The sequence below is a fragment of the Pholcus phalangioides genome, unplaced genomic scaffold (assembly GCF_987345545.1).
Source record: "Pholcus phalangioides strain wild (caught in Gottingen) unplaced genomic scaffold, Ppha-v1.0 ptg000011l_1, whole genome shotgun sequence".
Lineage (NCBI taxonomy): Eukaryota > Metazoa > Arthropoda > Arachnida > Araneae > Pholcidae > Pholcus > Pholcus phalangioides.
Window position 1 is genome coordinate 61,542,607 of NW_028301604.1, and position 18,482 is coordinate 61,561,088.

At 36.6% G+C, this 18,482-nt stretch overlaps 1 protein-coding gene across 2 annotated transcripts in view; it reads right to left on the reverse strand.

Annotated features, from left to right (window-relative positions):
* LOC149080666 (uncharacterized) overlaps positions 1-18,482 on the reverse strand; it is an 84,626-nt gene that overhangs the window by 38,849 nt on the left and 27,295 nt on the right. The window contains exon 1 of one of the 2 annotated variants that reach the window (XM_089239854.1): positions 5,902-6,228. The exons of the other annotated variant lie outside the window; for it this stretch is intronic. The gene's annotated coding sequence lies outside the window, so the exon portion shown is untranslated. Of the gene's footprint in view, positions 1-5,901; positions 6,229-18,482 lie in introns of those variants that run through there. 2 annotated transcript variants of the gene reach the window in all.

Here is an 18,482-nt window from a genome sequence, read left to right on the forward strand (position 1 = left end):
ATATTCTGCTTTGTGGGAGATACGAATCATTCTTTCTCAGTTACATTATTAGATGTACGTACAATGATCAACGATAATACGCAAATACTGTTGGGCATTCACATGTTGTTCTACTATAACCAGAATGCCTAGAGAATGCAAGGAAAATGTTTCCCAAATCAAAAGAATTCCCTTCTACAGCTTGACGTGCAATTGCAATGCTGATTTTAAATCGATGTTTTCGTGCTGATTTCTCCAATTTCGCAATCTGACGTATGCACTGTGTAATTGCAATTGTGATTCATCGGACCTTTGAACTTTTAAATACTATCTGTAGAATAAACATCAAAACCAATAATAAAACCCATATTTCCAATTACAGTTGACGTTAAATGTGATGCTAAATTTAAAATAAAAGGGGGAGGAAGAAGTGCTCTAGTGTAGCGAAACCTTGATATAACGACTCTCTAAGGACCAAAAAAAATTCCTCTATCGTTATAGAAGAGTAATCGTTATACCGAGAGGTAGCATTATCATTAGTCGCAGTAAAATTTATGCTGTTTTTGGCATCTATTCTGAATTGGCACTGTCAGTACCACCATAAAAACCATTTATAAGTATTTATTCGCAACAAAAAATTATAATTGATTATTTGATTTATAAAATTCAGTTGATTGTTTCACCCTGTGAAGTGGTTTACCGCACAATACTTCTAGTGTACTGCACAGAAAGTAGCTGAAGTAGCTTCATGGCAACTTCATTAACACTTTCTGAGTGTTACATAGTGTAAAATGCTGATGTCATTAAACGCCCTCGAAAGAACAAAAACTGGTGAGAAATTTAAAAATATCCTGAAAGTGATTTTGAGCGAATATAAAAAATATCGTTGCAGCAGTTACTAAATCTTAAAACATATCGTTATATCGTTGTATCGAGGGGAGTTTAACGCTAGACGATAGGCAACTCCAAACAAGATATGAAAAAATATCATTGCAGAGGGATTTATCTTTATATCTAGTATCGTTGTAGCAAGGTTTCACTGTATTACTTTTACACACAACTCAAATTAGAGCTTAGACGGACTTCGTGCCTATCACACCGATCCACTGTATTTCAGTAAAAATAATAATTTTTTTTTATTATAGGACAGTTGGAAGAACTTTTTGCTAATTACGCGCAAAAGTAAGTTATCCAGTAGTAGCTATAAATAATAAATTAGGTCAATTTCATAAATTTTTGGAAGAAAATTCACTTTCATATTTGCGTCTCATTTTATTTGTCTGCGGTAATTTGAAAGTGTCAATTTACAGTATTTTTACACCTTTCAAAACTGTTAAACGACAATCAAAAATATACTGTAACATAAACCTGATTATCGTTAAATATTGGCAGCAAAAAATACATATACAGTGTATGTATATTATTTTTTTTACATGTAATGTTTATGTTTCTTTTTCACACATACTGTACTTAGTTGTTACAGTATCGTACATTATACTCAATACAAAAGAATTGACTGATAATGATGGAAAGACAATAACTCATTTTACACTTCACCGAAACGAGGAAGTATTTACTACCTTTGAAACCTTCTTCTTGGAAGCTTACATTTAAGGAAGAAGAAAGAAAATAGCAAGATAAGTGGAATTTATATATTCTCGTATGTGTGTTTGTGTTGCTCTCCCTCATTTCTCGGTTTTTATCTGCGCTTTGCAATCACCATCCCGTGAACATTATAGAACATTCCTGAATTATTCAGGCTGGAATAAAAGCTCGAGAAGATTTGTAGCACCATTCAAGCGAAATGGACCCCCCAACGAAGGACTGAATTTCCGGTAATGGATTTTACGCTAAGTGCACAACGGGATGTCCATTTCACCTCTCCCAGCAGCATAAAAACAATTCCATCAGCAACAACCAAACAGTGATTGACCCCTTCGATAGATGGAAATAAACGTAGATGTCCAATTCTTTAAGCCACAAATTCATTTAGAAATACCAGAGGAAAAAAATTTGAACAATTTCTGTGTGCGAAAATGGAAAACATTTAAACATCTCATGACCGCTCCTTAAAAATATTGAAAAAAAAATTTAAAGGGTTTTTTCGAATGAGCTTAATTCAAGGCTAGGAATGCAAAGCGCGATCTAGTCTGGAAAGTAACATCGGTAGAATGGAACAAGGCCGTAGTGAGGGGAGAGGGAAGGGGTCCATCCCCTCCGAAATGTTATAAAATGACTGATATTTTTATGAAATAACATAGTTAAATCTATTATTCTCTACCACTTTGGTCCCCTCCGGAATAAATTTATAGCTATGCCCTGGAATGAAGTATGCCTTTTTTTGTCAGCATAAAAAGACACGAATGACTGTTTATCATATTGAACTCATTATTAAAAAAATAAAAGATTAAAGAAATATTTTGAGTCTTGTCGTCGAATGGCCAACGCAATGACCCTCAGTTTAAACAGGTCTGGGTACGGGTATAATATGTTTGTTTAGCCCTGGTACTCCCGAAAATTTTCTCGGCTCTCTAGAAAAAATGAGATTAAAATTGCAAATATCTTGCGCACCCTTGCCTGAGCTTCATTTACTTCAGAAACACCCTAAACTATCTTGAGAAACCCGCTTAGATTCATTGTCTTGACCATATCACCCACACTATGGAGAGTGTATACTGATATATTCTAGAGGCTATAACACCACACTAGTCACAGGTGGACATAGACTTGAAAGTCTGGGGGGGGGGGGACATGATGATGATGATGTCAATTCATATATACGCATATACATTAGATCAGTCGGCTCTATTTTTGACGCTGGGGGAGGGGGGTGTGTACCTCCGCCCATGACACCAGCCATGATGTAATATATACAGTGGATCCCTGCTTGTAACGTTCCCGCTTAGTACGACTTATTTTCTTGGTCTCTCTCTCTCAACTATTAGTAATACTTATTGAGATTTCCCATTTAAAACGTTTTCCCGCTTACAACGTTCTTTCAACATGTTTTTTTTTAAACGTTATAAGCGGGATCCGCTGTAATTTCCCTTGTAAAAAGTATTCAGTTATAACTTAGCGTTACGTGCGAATTCATTCCTCATCCAAAGATGACAAATGAGTTTTATGAACCATTTTAAATGTCAGGAATTGGAACTTTACCGTACACAGAATACGACTATTATTATCTTTAGTTTGTGGTGCAATATAATACTTCTTGAACAAATGAATAAAAATTCCGTGTACTACAAAGTAATTTACTCCAACTAATTCGGTCCTCAAAATATCTCACGACTACCTTGGTTGATCTCACGGTAACTGAAAGTTCCGCGGCATACCGCTTGAGAATCACTGACTTCGCCATTCGGAACTGAATGAAAAGTGTAAGTTCTGATGCAGTGACCAGAGGAGTACGCAGGAAGGGGGCATAGGGGTCCGTAAAAATTAAAATATCGAAAGAAAATACTTTTACATGCTGTATTTTCCAATTTCTGTTAATTTCTTCGCTTTTTTGAAGGTTAGAGAATCAAAATTTATCTGGAAGAAATTCTCCGTGAACCCTCCCCCCCCCCACACCATATATTAGAAAGGGAGTGTGAAGGGGGTTCCCATTAAAAATCCTCGCGTTGGATCCACACTCTCGGATGAAGGGGGGCCTGCACCTACATTTTTTGGGAGAGAGAGAGTCATGACAATTATAATAAATTATGATTTTTTTTTGCGCTCGGAAGGAAATCCATAATTAAAAATAATACTGATCTAGAGTCTAGAGCAACGCTACTTTGAATGGTAATAAAAATTAGTTGTTCACGCAATCAAATACAAAATGATTCAAAAAATTTAACACCTAAAGCAGTGTTTCTCAAAGTGTGCGCCGCGGCTCCAAGGGGAGTCACCAACCTTTGTCAGGAGATATTGATTTGCGTGCCTATTCATGCACTGAAGTGGCTATTTTATGAAGGAAAACAGTACCTATCAAACTATTCTGGGGAGTCGCAGTGAACCACGAATCGGGCAAGGGAGCCGCAGGTGAAAAACGTTTGAGAACCACTGACCTAAAGTAAAGTTAGACGTGATACCATATCTCAAGAGAATAACTATGTCCCCATACATGGCGAGGGGGAGCCACTGAAAACGCTCCATCCCAGGGATGGGATTCGTCCGGGAACGAATCTTTTTTTACACTAAAATTTTATTATAAAGCGGCTGGTGAGAGTGCCTGGGTCCAGTAGCTTGACTCCAAGATGTAAGGGCCTTGAGAATAACATTATAAAAAATATAATAATTTTAACAATATCAATAAATCGAAACAGTACAGATTCTTAGTCGCTAAGCTAATTTTGAATTCATAAAAATGATAACAATAACTTTTTCAAACATGGACTGTCAATCTCTCTTGGCCTGAATTCTGTGTAAGTAAGCAGGGCATTTTTCCAGGTTCCTTCCACTACATTTTTTGTTTGAAATTATTTTTCCACATAATAATTATTCGAGAACCCCAAAATTTGAACCAGGGTTTCTTGAACTTTTTTCACCTATGGCCCGCTTTGGACCAGACTTTTTTGTGGCTCGTTGCCTTATATATATCCACACATGCCCCCCCCCCTAATGAGCGAGACCCTTCTTGCTTATTGAATTGAAGAAAATTTTCGTGAGTAAGGCTAACCCCTGATTCAGTGCATAGGCGTACTAGACTTGAAAGGCTGGGGGGGGGGCGTGATGATGATGTCAATTCATAAATATGAATATACATTATATCAATCGGCTCTGCCATTGACGCTGGGGGGGGGGGGATCCCATATCCGTATCTGCACCCATGATTCAGTGAGGGTTTTGGTGGGGAGAGGGAGGAGTTCTATGTAGTGCTGTATCAACACCACGTGCCCTCAGGAAAAAAAGATGTTCTGGAGCACAAGGGCCGGAACTAGAGGGGGACGAAGGGCAACTGCCCGGGCGGAAAAATTTAGTGGGGGGGGGCAGTTTTTGGTGGGGAACAAAGAACACCGTTATAAACTAATCGAATTTTAAAGTTGTGGGAGCGGCATTATCAAGTTTGCCCCGTGCTGCAAAAATCTTAGTTACGGCTCTGCTGGAGCCCCCCCCCCCCCCCCAAATAGCTTCGTATTTCGTATTTACGTTTACTCTCGCAAATCACGGTACCAGATCTCACCATGTAGAACTCACTATGGACATCAGGCTCAGGGACATGCCTGGATGGGCCTATGTATTAGCATGGCCCTGGTTTTATGCAGAGCCATATTCACAAACAGGGCCCCCCTAATTGTTTGGGAGTACCTGTATACAAATTCACATACTTATTCTCGAACAAAATTGTATCAAATACCATTGGCCCTGCCACGCACTCAAGGTCCCGGGCTGTGTCCGGGTGGGCTCTTGTGTTAAAATGGTCCTTGCTAATGCTTCATTCTGCATGTAGTCACATCCCCCCCCCCCACCACATTTCACTCGAGCTTTATTTCTTTACATCAGAATTTCTTTTTCACAGTGCATTGTGTGACCCCCCTCAGCAGACTGTGATGGCTCCCCTTCAACTTTACTTTCACCTGTAGCCCCTTCCCCCCCTGTAGTATCTCAGGACCGCAAGTGGGCCATATGGCCCCAGGTTTAGAAACACTGATTTGAACAATATATATTTTCTAGCTAGTAAAACATCTTTTGACCACAGTCGTGGATAGAGAAAGACTCTCTCTCTCCCAATGCCTGCTTTACCCAGGGCCACATCAAGTCAAAATGGGACTCTGCGTCCAATTTTTTATGTTTAACAATTTTTTATTTCGATTTATATGCAGAAACAAACTTACCGAACAGATATAGGAACATTGCATTAACGAAGCATATTTTCAAAGTTTAATATCACTTCAACTAGGACAAATGGATATGAAAAATTCAAATTCCGAGACTTACCGGGGTAAGCAAGACGCCTTCATGGTTGCTACGCAACCACAAATCCAACATCAAGGTGCGCAGAAAAAACAGGTAACGATCCACTATAGCGCACAACCACACTCATGTAAACAATGCATTTTTTTTCTTTTTTCGATGAATCAAATCGTATCCGTGTATTTTAACGAATTTTAATATTTCTCAGTCTTACTAAGAAATCATCGTTGCTTCGCAACATCTTTCAACATATTATTTTGCTCGAGGGTAAAATCACGGCTCCCATTTCAGCACTGAGAGTCAAGCTTTACAACTTTTAGGTTAGCATAGAAACATGAAGAAGAAAAAGAAGCCGAATACCCTCGCGCGCTCTCGCCAAACGGCGCCAGGGCAACTTATTTGTCGCCAAATTTTATTTAAACTCGATGTTATATTATTAATCTTACATTATCATTACATTTGTATTGAATTAAAGATTTCAGTTTTTATAAATCTTGACAGAAATTCGATATGAAAGCTATCGTTTTGTACGAACTGGTTTAATTTAAAATTATTGATTGAAAATGAATTCTTTTTATATTCAGAAATTATATATACTTAAAAAAAATCGCCATTTAACTTCTTTTTTTTTTCAAATATTTTTCAATTAGAAATAGTATTTTGATTATTTGTTACATAGTTTTTTATGCATTTTTGTCACATATTTTTTACGTATTTCTTTAACATTGTTTTTCTTTACATCAAAATATTTTTAACAATAAATTTTGTAACGTTTTATGAGTTTATTCAATTATCCGTAAGTACAGTAAAACCTCGGTAAGTCATCACCTTAATAAGTCGTCATTTTTCTTCGGTCCCGTCTAGGCTTTCATAGATAACAATGTTATTAAGCCCTCGTTTACTCGCCGCTAAGTCCGGTAATGGAATTCGCCGTAATGGAAAAGTTTGAGAGAGCGGAACAGATGATTTCTATGGCTTTTTTCCTGTGAAGAAAATGTTCCATAACAACACTGCTATATGTTCAAAAGTTACCATAAAAGCCTTACATACCAAAACGAAGCAACTCAATTAAAGAGAGGGACATCGAAGAAGTCTATTTTCCGAGTTTTGAAGCGTTAGGGACTGCTCGAGCTGGACCGAATTCTTGCATGGGCCTCCATGAATATGGGGCTTCAAATTAAAACAAAAGATCTTTTTGATAATACCAGACATTTTTCCCCAGTTGAGAATGTTCTCTAATGTCTGTTTTGCCCTGCCCAGAGACCCCTCAAGCCAAAATTTGGCCTCGAGTTCGAGATCACCTCACATTTGCACCTTGAACTACTGATAAAAAATTCAAATCACTAAAAGTATCTTGTACATACAGTATATAATTAATGTGCATTAATTGTGTTTTAGAGAAATGCTAACTATTCTAACATTTGCTCTGATTAGTACAAATTAAAAAACTGCTGATATAAATGGTAAGTTTACCAATGTATTTAACCATATATAGTTACAAGGAAACAGTTATTTTCCGGATATTTTTGCTGAGGTGAACTCGGAAAGAAAAGTCACCACGCCTCTGCCGGGACTCGAACCCGGGCCCTCTTGCATACCGGGCAAGCATGCTACCATCTACACCACTGGAGACAAGACCCTGCCTTCCTTATTTCACGCACTGTGGCGTGAGACGCTGAAGTAAAGGCATTAGCAGCCTCTCTTAACTTCAGGAAATGTCCCCCGGGTGGGACGGTTTAGAGTGAGATAGGTGGTTTTTTCTCAGCCCGAGATATCAAGGAAACAGTTCGAGTCCCGGCGGAGACGTGGTGGCTTTTCTTTCCGAGCGTAGCCGGTCAATTTGTCGCAATCAACTTGTCGCGCTCAACTCGTCGCGCATCAATTTGTCGCAGTGCCAATTCGTCGCGGTACAAATTCGTCGCAGAGCCAATTCGTCGCGATACAAATTCGTCGCGGTACAAATTCGTCGCGATACAAATTCGTCGCGGTACAAATTCGTCGCAGAGCCAATTCGTCGCGGTACAAATTCGTCGCAGAGCCAATTCGTCGCGGTACAAATTCGTCGCAGTGACAATTTGTCGTGTAACCAATTCGTCGGGACGTCAATTTATCGCAGAGTCAACTCGTCACGCGATCTGTATGTAGGTTTTTTTGTCTCATACGTGAAAAAATAAACATGAAGAAAAGTTTTTTTCCATCAAGAAATGCACACAGTTTACTAAATTTTTTTTTTTGTCATTTCGAAAAAAATCATCGAAATTACATCGAAATTAAAATTACAATTGATATTAATGTTTTATTATTTAATTATTGTAAATGTTAAAAAAATCATTTTTTCTATGATAAAATTTTAAAATTCTGTAAAAAAATGTCGGTGTTTATGATATTCCCCAAATTACAGTACAGCGGAGGCTGTCTTTAAGTGTAAACTTGTATCTGTCCCATGTGGAATCGAGACTCCCACCAACATTAACCACTACAGTATCTCCACAAGAACCTGAAATAATTAATAATTTAATTTAATTAATATTTCATTTTCACCGGATAAGCCACACTTGTCGCTTTCTCTCGAGATTTGCATTACTCGTAGCGAGGGGAGTTGGGGCGCACACCGAGATGATAAATTGCGATCACATACATTTTCAAAATTTAATTTGCACCGGATAAGTTGCTCAAGTTAAAAACTCAAAAAATCCAACCAATAAAGTTCATAGGTTACATTCGAGCAAATGCAACCGATAATCTTATTGGTTGAATTTTTCAAGTTTTATAAAAGGACTTTTAGAACACTTTCATAGTGTAATGCTAGCCTTAGATATATTGTCGGTAAAAAATTCCTCAAAGATGTATTCCCTACATGGCAGATACATATTCAATAGTGAATTAGGGCCATTCAAGTATTACGTGAGCAGATTTTCAGCCATTTTTGACCCCCTCCCCCTTGTCAGCAAAAATCAGCAAAACACTGACCCCCATCCCCTCCCCCGTCAGCAAAATTTCACCAGAAGCTTAGAATATTTCATATCTTCAAAAAGGGGTGGTTGATGACGTAAGCGACCTTCAACCCCCCCCCCCCCGCCATCAAAAGTCAACAAATCCGAAACTCCCTCCCCGATCCTGACGTAATACTTGAATGACCCCTTAGGCAAATTGTGCTTTGGGATGGGCATTGATCCTAATTTATCATCTTGGTGTGTTCCCGCAACACCCCTCGCTGCGAGAAATGGAGATCCCGCCAGAAAGCGGGAGTGCGGCTTATACGGTGAAAATTTAATTTTGAAAATTTATTTTATCGTAATTTATCATCTTGGTGTGTTCGCCCAACGCCACTCGCTGCGAGAAATGGAGATCCCGCCAGAAAGCGGGAGTGCGGCTTATACGGTGAAAATTTAATTTTGAAAATTTATTTTATCGTAATTTATCATCTTGGTGTGTTCGCCCAACGCCACTCGCTGTGAGAAATGGAGATCCCGCCAGAAAGCGGGAGTGCGGCTTATACGGTGAAAATTTAATTTTGAAAATTTATTTTATCGTAATTTATCATCTTGGTGTGTTCGCCCAACGCCACTCGCTGCGAGAAATGGAGATCCCGCCAGAAAGCGGGAGTGCGGCTTATACGGTGAAAATTTAATTTTGAAAATTTATTTTATCGTAATTTATCATCTTGGTGTGTTCGCCCAACGCCACTCGCTGTGAGAAATGGAGTTCCCGCCAGAAAGCGGGAGTGCGGCTTATACGGTGAAAATTTAATTTTGAAAATTTATTTTATCGTAATTTATCATCTTGGTGTGTTCGCCCAACGCCCCTCGCTGCGAGAAATGGAGATCCCGCCAGAAAGCGGGAGTGCGGCTTATGCGGTGAAAATTTAATTTTGAAAATTTATTTGATCGGCGTACTGACTCTGCGACAAATTTGTACCGCGACGAACTGATTCTGCGACAAATTCGTACCGCGACGAACTGATTCTGCGACAAATTTGTACCGCGACGAACTGACTCTGCGACAAATTTGTACCGCGACGAAATGAGTCTGCGACAAATTTTCACCGCGACGAACTGACTCTGCGACAAATTTGTACCGCGACGAACTGACTCTGCGACAAATTTGTACCGCGACGAGTTTGTAGCACGACGAATTGACGCTGCGACAAATTGATTGCGACGAATTGTCGTGCGACAAGTTGATCGCGACGAATTGACCTAGACCCCTTTCCGAGATAACCACAGCAAAAATATCCGGAAAATACCTGTTTCCTTGATATCTCGGGCTGAGAAAAAGCCATCTATCTCACCATATACAAGTTGAATGTTACCATATGAGTTGAATGTTAAAAAACTCGTTATTTTTTCTTTTATTATCTATAAACTTTCTCAATATTGTAGTTTTAATTCATGTTTTGATAAATGTTGTAACATTTTAAATTTATACGATATCCACACTAGCACATTGAAACTGAAACTTACGGCACTTTACTCAAGTCGTCACTCGGCTTAAGCTGTCAAAATTTCTCGATAACTCGAGCGACGACATATCGAGGTTTTACTGCATATTTACAGATATTATTAATGAATTTTTTTTTTGAAGTATAAATTCTTTTTCTAGGTTTCTTATATTCTGTAAAATGACGTTTACCCGGATAATGATGATGAAAACGTCACTTTTCCGTCACTCAATATTTTAAAATTAGGTAATTAAAATGACACGTGAAACAGAGGCACCGACATGGATAAAACATTGGAGGGAACTGAAAATTGCCAGACGTCCCGTACATACGGGACACAAGCTCGTATGCAGGAGGAGAGGGTGTTGAATTATATATTCATGGGGGGGGGGGGGGGGGCTCAAATAGTCTCAGCTCCCAGGTGCGGTGCTTACGACGTGAAATATATTGACGCGCGCACGCGCGTGAGAACTTTACACTTCTTTGAATCCATTTCAAAATTTGTAAATCAATTTTAAATGTTTTCTTTTCAACAATCATACATTTTTTTTAAATTTATCAAAAGATGTTTCAAGACATCTTTTTTTAGCAATCATGGTTAGAATATACGCAAAAGCTAGTAAGAAATCTTTTCAAAGAAATGCTTCTGATGTAATGAATGAAAGTAATTGTGATTCCTAACGATGTAATTATGAATAAACATTGTTCATATTTATTTTCTAACTAATGATAAAAATACATTAATAATTTGTTCATCTTGTCAAATTAAATTTTTTATGTAACATGTCTGGGAAAAGGTATTACTTTTGGATCATGCAATATGGTTAATGTTGGAAATAATGATTTTGATGGATCTGCATTGTTACAAGCACCCAAATGTGCTTACATTGTCAGATAGTTTGTTATGTACTGACTAATTGTTTGAAAAAGCCTTTCTTCTTTTTCTTTTTTTTGTCTTTACTTAGAGCTAAAAGGACCTACCAGATAATTTACATAATAATTATTTATTACTATCATTATATTTTTACTTTTATTTTCATTTATTATCTTTTTTTTTATTATTCTACTTTCATAATGTAGTAGACAAAGGGTTATAATTGATGCATTTATATTCATCCGAATCAATACATTTTTCTTTTTTCTCTGATGCTTTTTGTTTTCATCAGAATACTATAATTGTATTTCGTATCATATATAAATGCCTACTGTACTTTTTATATTTTTTAAGTTCTGAAAATAGATTGCAGCTTATATAGGTAGTATAGTAGGGGTCTTGAACTCGTGGTCCGCCGACGACTGATTTGTGAAAAATGAAATCAGCTTTCCACTGTCTGAAACTTTAATCATATAATTCTCATCAATTTCGGACATTCTTTGTTGGTACATATACAGAAAAATCAAACCTTGACCAGAATTCTTACTGACCAATAGTGGCCGATTACCTTGGAATAAATTTGTGTTTGGGAATTCGCTATTTCAAGATGAAAGTTGGGTTTTTTCAACATCAAGCTGATAGTCCTGTCCTGGGTATTGTTCTACAAAACTCTCAGAGTGATCAAAATTTATCAAATTAATTAATGATTGCTTAATAATTAATGATTGTGTAATTATTATTGGTAATTATAATTTTTTTTTTTTTTGCAAAATGAATTCAAATTTTACCATAACAACTCATTGTATAGTCGCCAAGAGGGGGGCTACTCAGCCCCTGTGATTCACCCTTCTCATTAAATGTGGCCCACGTAACTTCACGTAAATATTGATGAGGCCCTCGGATACAAAATTTGAAAACTCTTATAGTATAGGATATGTACTTTGCAGCTTATTTTATTGAAGAATCTTGAGTTCGCAGAGAATAACCACCTAACGACGGCCATCTTGACAATTTCAGAGGCCCATGAACGTAAAATTTTTTTAGGCCCCTGCTCAATTTTGTTTTGAAAAATGTCTCTCAGAGGGGGAACATTGAATCGAATTCACAGAAAATAAAACTAAATATTGACGTGAGAAATACAGAATAATTATAATTCAAACAAATAAAAAATGTCTAAGATTTCTAGCCCCTGTTCGAATTTGTCTTGTACCCGAGGACTCGTTGACCAGTAAAGACGCCACTGCACGTAACACACTGAATAATTTACATACTGTTTATTTATTTTAACGAATAGGATCAGTTATTTAATTCATTGTTTTTAACCAGCATTATCTTTTGAAAGTGTAGAAAAAAAGGTTGACAAAAAAAAAGCAGGATACATTCAGGGCCGTAGAGGGCCTTCTCGGGACTCCGGGGATGACTTTTTCTTTGGGCCAATGGAAAGGGTTATGTTCAGAAAAGTGGGGGTTCACCCTCCCAACCTCATTTTTTCAACGATTCGTTTTGGAAGCTAGTCTCTCTTGCAGATTATTTCAAACAAGGAAGTCAAAATTTCCAAGAAATAAGGAAAATAAGTGTACTTTTTCCTTTGTATGGCCCCCCCGCCCATTCGGCTCGGGGCGCCTGGAAATCGCCCTGTTTGCCCCAGCCTAGTTACGGGTCTGGATACATTATATGAAATCAAATTCCATTTACTCTCTGCTTGCTCAAAAAAAAACAAAAAAAAAAACAATGACAATGTAAAAAAAATCGCCTTTGGATTAATTTTGGTCGAAATAGTATGGAAACCGTAAAAAGTTCTTTGCGTTTTCAGATTTTGTTTTCGGCGGTTTCTGGAAAAGGTTTGACCAAAACCACCTACCAATGAGAGAGACTGCAATAAGCCGCCAAGTTGTGTTGCTCTCGTCTAGTTACGTGCTTGAACGGACTTCAGAAGCGCATGCGTGCGTAAAACTCATCTATATTGGAAGCACGCCAACAACAACCGGTTTTTCTCAGAAATAAGAAAAACAATGAAGAAAAAAGTTAAGAAAAACAGCTCCATCACACATACTAGATATTCCAAAAAGAACCCCTTGGCTTTCCCGCCAAAAACTAATCCTCTTTTACCACCCAGTGTAGCAAAAAAAAAAAAAATTTCTAAAAGTTGACCAAGTGGCAGATGTTGGTAAAAAAAACAAGAAATATATATATATATATATATATATATATATATATATATATATATATATATATATATATATATATATATATATATATATATATATATATATATATATATATATATATATAAACGTCACGAGAGATGATTCCATTCCAAATGACAGATTCGAATTTTATCGAGAAAAAAGCTATCAAAACGACTGATATAGTATAAAATCAATGTAGAAACCAATTGAAAAATATTCTAAGAAAAAATGAGTTAATTTTTACAAATAAACAGAAATCTACGATTAAAAGGAAAAAACCATTCGGATCGAAATCTATCAAATAAGTTGGTTTTTTTTCTCAAAAGCTTAAATGAATAGTTTTTACTTTTCCTACTGTATGCGCATTTGTAAACTTAAACAATGAATTGAAACTGACTATTTGAAACTAATAGATTGAATGAATATATAATAAACTATATGAAACTGATAGATTGAATGAATATATAATAAACTATATGAAACTAATAGATTAAATGAATATAATAAACTATATGAAACTAATAGTAGATTGAATGAATATAATAAACTATATGAAACTAATAGTAGATTGAATGAATATAATAAACTATATGAAACTAATTTTAGATGAGTTGAAACTAACACACAATGAGTTGCCGTTCTCCTCCCGTTATACGAGAGACGCATCGAGCTTACCTGCCGCCCGGGTGCAAAGCCTCATGTGCTACCCTTAACACCACCCTGACAGGAGTCTTGCTGGTCTTTAGGGCTTTATGCTAGGGAACCTTGGGAAAAATCCGATTTTTTTCTTAGTACAAAACCTCACATCATTGTTTACCGAGCAAAATGTACGTGATCATTCGTCTCGCTTTTAAAGATTTTCAATACCTTTTTGATGTAGGAGTATTTTATATTAATTTTGTCAGGTGACTTAATCCACAAAAAAAAACTTATTGATAAGCCATACATTTACCCTAGGAAGAGGCAGTACAACAAAACGATTGCTGTTATCACTTCAAGCGGCATAGCAGAAATTACTAAACCCGCTTTAAAAAAATGTCATATATTTTTTTAATAAACTAGGCTTTCTTTCGATTTTCAGAAGGTGCAAACTAAGGGGTATAGAATAAAGTACTCTACAGAGAAATAAACTTTACAAAATATTTGGACTTGTCAATGCTAAAATAAAAGGCTTTTAGGGAGACGAGATATTTCGTCAATGCCACTTAAAAAGTTAAGAAGTTCCTTTCAAAGGCGTTTCTGGAGCTCCAGGGACCGTACAAGTGCGAAGTCGAATTCTTCTTTTGCCTTTATTTAACTGTTCCGGAAAAATTACGGGGTGGGAGCTCAAAAATGCACACTTGCCCTTTGTGATAGAGTACATTCTTGTTTCCGGTATTATGGTCCCAGGTCCTGTCTGTTCCCTCAAATTTTCTTAACATCTTCGTCGTCAAGGCATGATGTCATTTTTATATTGCCAATTTTTAAAAATTTATGTGTCTGACTAAACCCAAGCTGCTGCTCCTTACAACCTACCACCCGGGTGCACCGCACCCCTTGCACCCTCGCTTATACAGTAATACCCCAACTTAGTCCACTCCGAGTTGCACGACTTCGGAGTTACGTGATTTTTTTATGAAACATGCACATTTGTGTAAGTCAAGCATAATCACGGTATTATTGCTGATGTAGTAAAGATTATTAAGTGATAATCCAGCAAAAGCTGTTTTATTCGATCGAACATCATATATAACCAAACTACACTGATTTGAAAGGTATATAAAGATGAAACTTTGTCGCTTATTTAGGAATGGAATTTCAAGGCTTGATACCTGACATTTTTGCAGAAGTCACAATTGCGTACCTCAAGTCCAACGTTATTGCCAGCCTTAAGAAACAAATTAGCTCAATGGACCTTAACTGGAACTCTTAATTAATCCCCACCTACGGGCTACAGTTGTTTCCTTGCCTCCAAACACGAGTAGCTCTTCTTTTTTCGGTGGAAAAAGATAGTGTCAAACATTCAAAGCATTTAATGAAACAAAAAAGGCTTTCGTGGCCATCGTGTAAATTAGAATTAAGTTTAAAAGTTTTCGGCCGACGTGAAGTAGTTTTTGTCTTTCGACGTTTCGTTCGCACGAGTGGCGAACATTTTCAAGAATTTTGCACAGATTTTAGGGAATACAGTTTTTCTTGAGAACCAGATTGCAGTCACAAGGCAAATTAAATTTTATGAAGTCATAGGAAAGTACCATAGTGGTACAACCACAGTAAGAAGAAAAAAAAGGTGTTTTTACTAAATTTTAGTCCCAATCAACAAATATTTATACGCATTTGCATGTAAAATCGTATTTCGACTTTAGCGAATTCGATTCATGCGGTTATCGTCGGTCCCACCTAATAAAGAGTAACTTCGGGGGAATTACTGTAGTCTAATTTTCTCGACCACCCATTCGCCAAATTTTCTCCAGGGCTCCTCCGAGTCTGTTCAAGTACAGGATAAGAAACGCACGTTGGAAAATTCAACCACGTATTCCATAGACAGTCTATTCACATTATAACAGTAGTCATTTTGTACCAAAAAAAATCGTGAAGTTGAATAAATCAAAATACTATGGAAATAAGACAGACGCCCTGTTTCGGTCAAGGAGTTCACCGTGAATTGACCTTGAATACCAACGAAGGTGTATTCTACGCACGGAGCAAGGGAGGTAACTGGTAACTAAAAACTTCTCGCTGGTCTCCTCCAACTTGAAAAAACGCGGGAATTTTTTTTTTCCCATGATAAGAGTGACGCTCCTTACCCTTTTCTTGAAAGTTTTTTTTCTTGTCTACTCCATCATTCTATACCACATACCCCAAAAACAACTTCACGAAACTCCTTCCACTTTAAAACACTGGCTTTCGAGATACACGAATAGCGATATACGTGTAATGGTATACTACTGATAATAACACACTCTCTATATATCGGTGAGTTTATTCCCTTTACTGTAGTTTATGTCATCTATCTTAATCAATAACTAGCTTTCACAACAAAGCATTGCAGTTTCGAAGTATAATTCACTTTCGAAACGTATAAAAATCGTTTCATTATACGGGTAAAAAAATATTTTTCAAATATAATCCAAAAAAAAACAAAAAACTTTTAGTATGTTTGTCGGAAATACGACTCTACGTAATTTTGAGCGTGTTATGAGTTCAAAATCTCTCTCTCTCAGTTTAATAAGTTTCAGGCAATAACGTCAAATTATTACTTACAACAAAATAAATTTGATTGTACGATTTTGCGAAAATTTAATGGCTTCGATATCAGAGTTTCAATAGTTTCAACAATATCTTAAAAATTGACACACGAATCAGTAGCTTCAGGTGCAGTAGATTCAACACAGTATTCACCAAAAATTACCATAACCTCTTCCAACCTGAGCCAAAACCAACCTTTTTTAATTTTTTTTCATTGATTTGTGTTTATTTTATGTCAAAATGCCCTTTAAAAAAGAATTTTTTTTTTAAATTATTTGGGTCGATATCTTTACTGGGACCATTTGAGTTAGGTACCCTTACGCATACCTAAAGTCATAACTTGAACAAAACATAATTAAAACCATTAAAAACCGTTAAAAAATGAAGGTACACATGTGTACCTCTGGAACGAAGAGGATAAGCATTGCATTATTTAAACCAATTGTTTTTTAAAAACTTTATGTACTCATTGCAATAGCTTAAACAAGTCACTAAAAATTGATGTACGCATTGAAATAGTTTCGACAGTTCCTTAAAAATAATGTGATGAATGTGATTAATTAAATAATTGATCATATCGTTTGATGTCGATTGAACGAAAGTATTTGATTCATTAATAAATGGAAACACAACAGAATTCTTTCCGATCACAAGATCTGAAAATCACGTACGCGTTGGTAGACGTTTTACTAGACTTATTTTTATTAGATATCGTGGGGAAGAGTAAATGTATCCAAAAAGAATACGAGCAATTCAACATCAGAACGGAAACGCAAACTACATCAAAAATAATTGGAAGCCAGACAGTGACAGCAAATGGCTCTTTGAAAAACATTTTGAAAAGAGAGCGATCACGTCCCTGTTAAAGGCTCGAAACATTCTTGTCAGTAGAATTCGTTTTCGGGAAAAACAAAAACAACGCAATTCACATGAAAGGATAAACTAAGTCTCTAGGGTAGACTAGAAAAGCAAAAAAAAAAAAAGGCCGTGGAAAAATCTCACCAGTCACACATGCAATGACTGACAGAAGAGACACAGTTTAGATAGCGATATGCAATCTTTCTCGTGCAGTGGGACAAGAAAAACCACTTTGCGGCAAAAAAGTAGTTTATGCATTGAATCCAAAAACCATTAAAAGAAAAAAGATCAGTTATCGAAGCTAATAGATTCGAAATATTTCAAGAGTTTTTCGAGATACTTCGGTTTTTCGGAGCGTGACTTGCTTTCATATCAAAGGATTCGAAACATTAATCATCATTCAAAGATTAACTAACCAAAAACATTCCATTAACATCTACTTTCTGCGATATTTTTCTCTTACGCTTTGAAAAAACTGTAGTTTATATTTCATTTCTGGCAATAAACCTCGCATTCATACAAAACATTTTCTCAGCTCGTTTCTATTTTTTTGTCATTAAAAGTACCAATAATCATTGCAATAGTTGATGCTATATAAAGATTTCTTTCAATACATCTTTTACTGAACTACTGCGTTTCATTTTTTCTGCCGTTATCATAGCCATATTTAAATTTGTTCCTTCTATCCACTGGTGGTAACTTACAGCAAGAAATGCTAATGAATGTCAAAATAACAGCATGATCGAGAATAGTTGGCTCCCCCATTAGGCTGCTATTCGATTAGGACACCTGCTGGGAAATCTGATACGTGTAACGTCAACCAAGTTCTACCAAGAAGTTTACACAAGTTGATGAATATGCTTACATATCTACGTATTTACAACAAAACCACCTGGGGGTTATATTTCACTATTTCATCTACTCTATGACTTATTTTACCTTCAAATATTTTTGATTTGTTTTAATCATGCAATACTACCTCTTGCAGCCTACAAACTCACGGCTCGGTAGCAAGGGC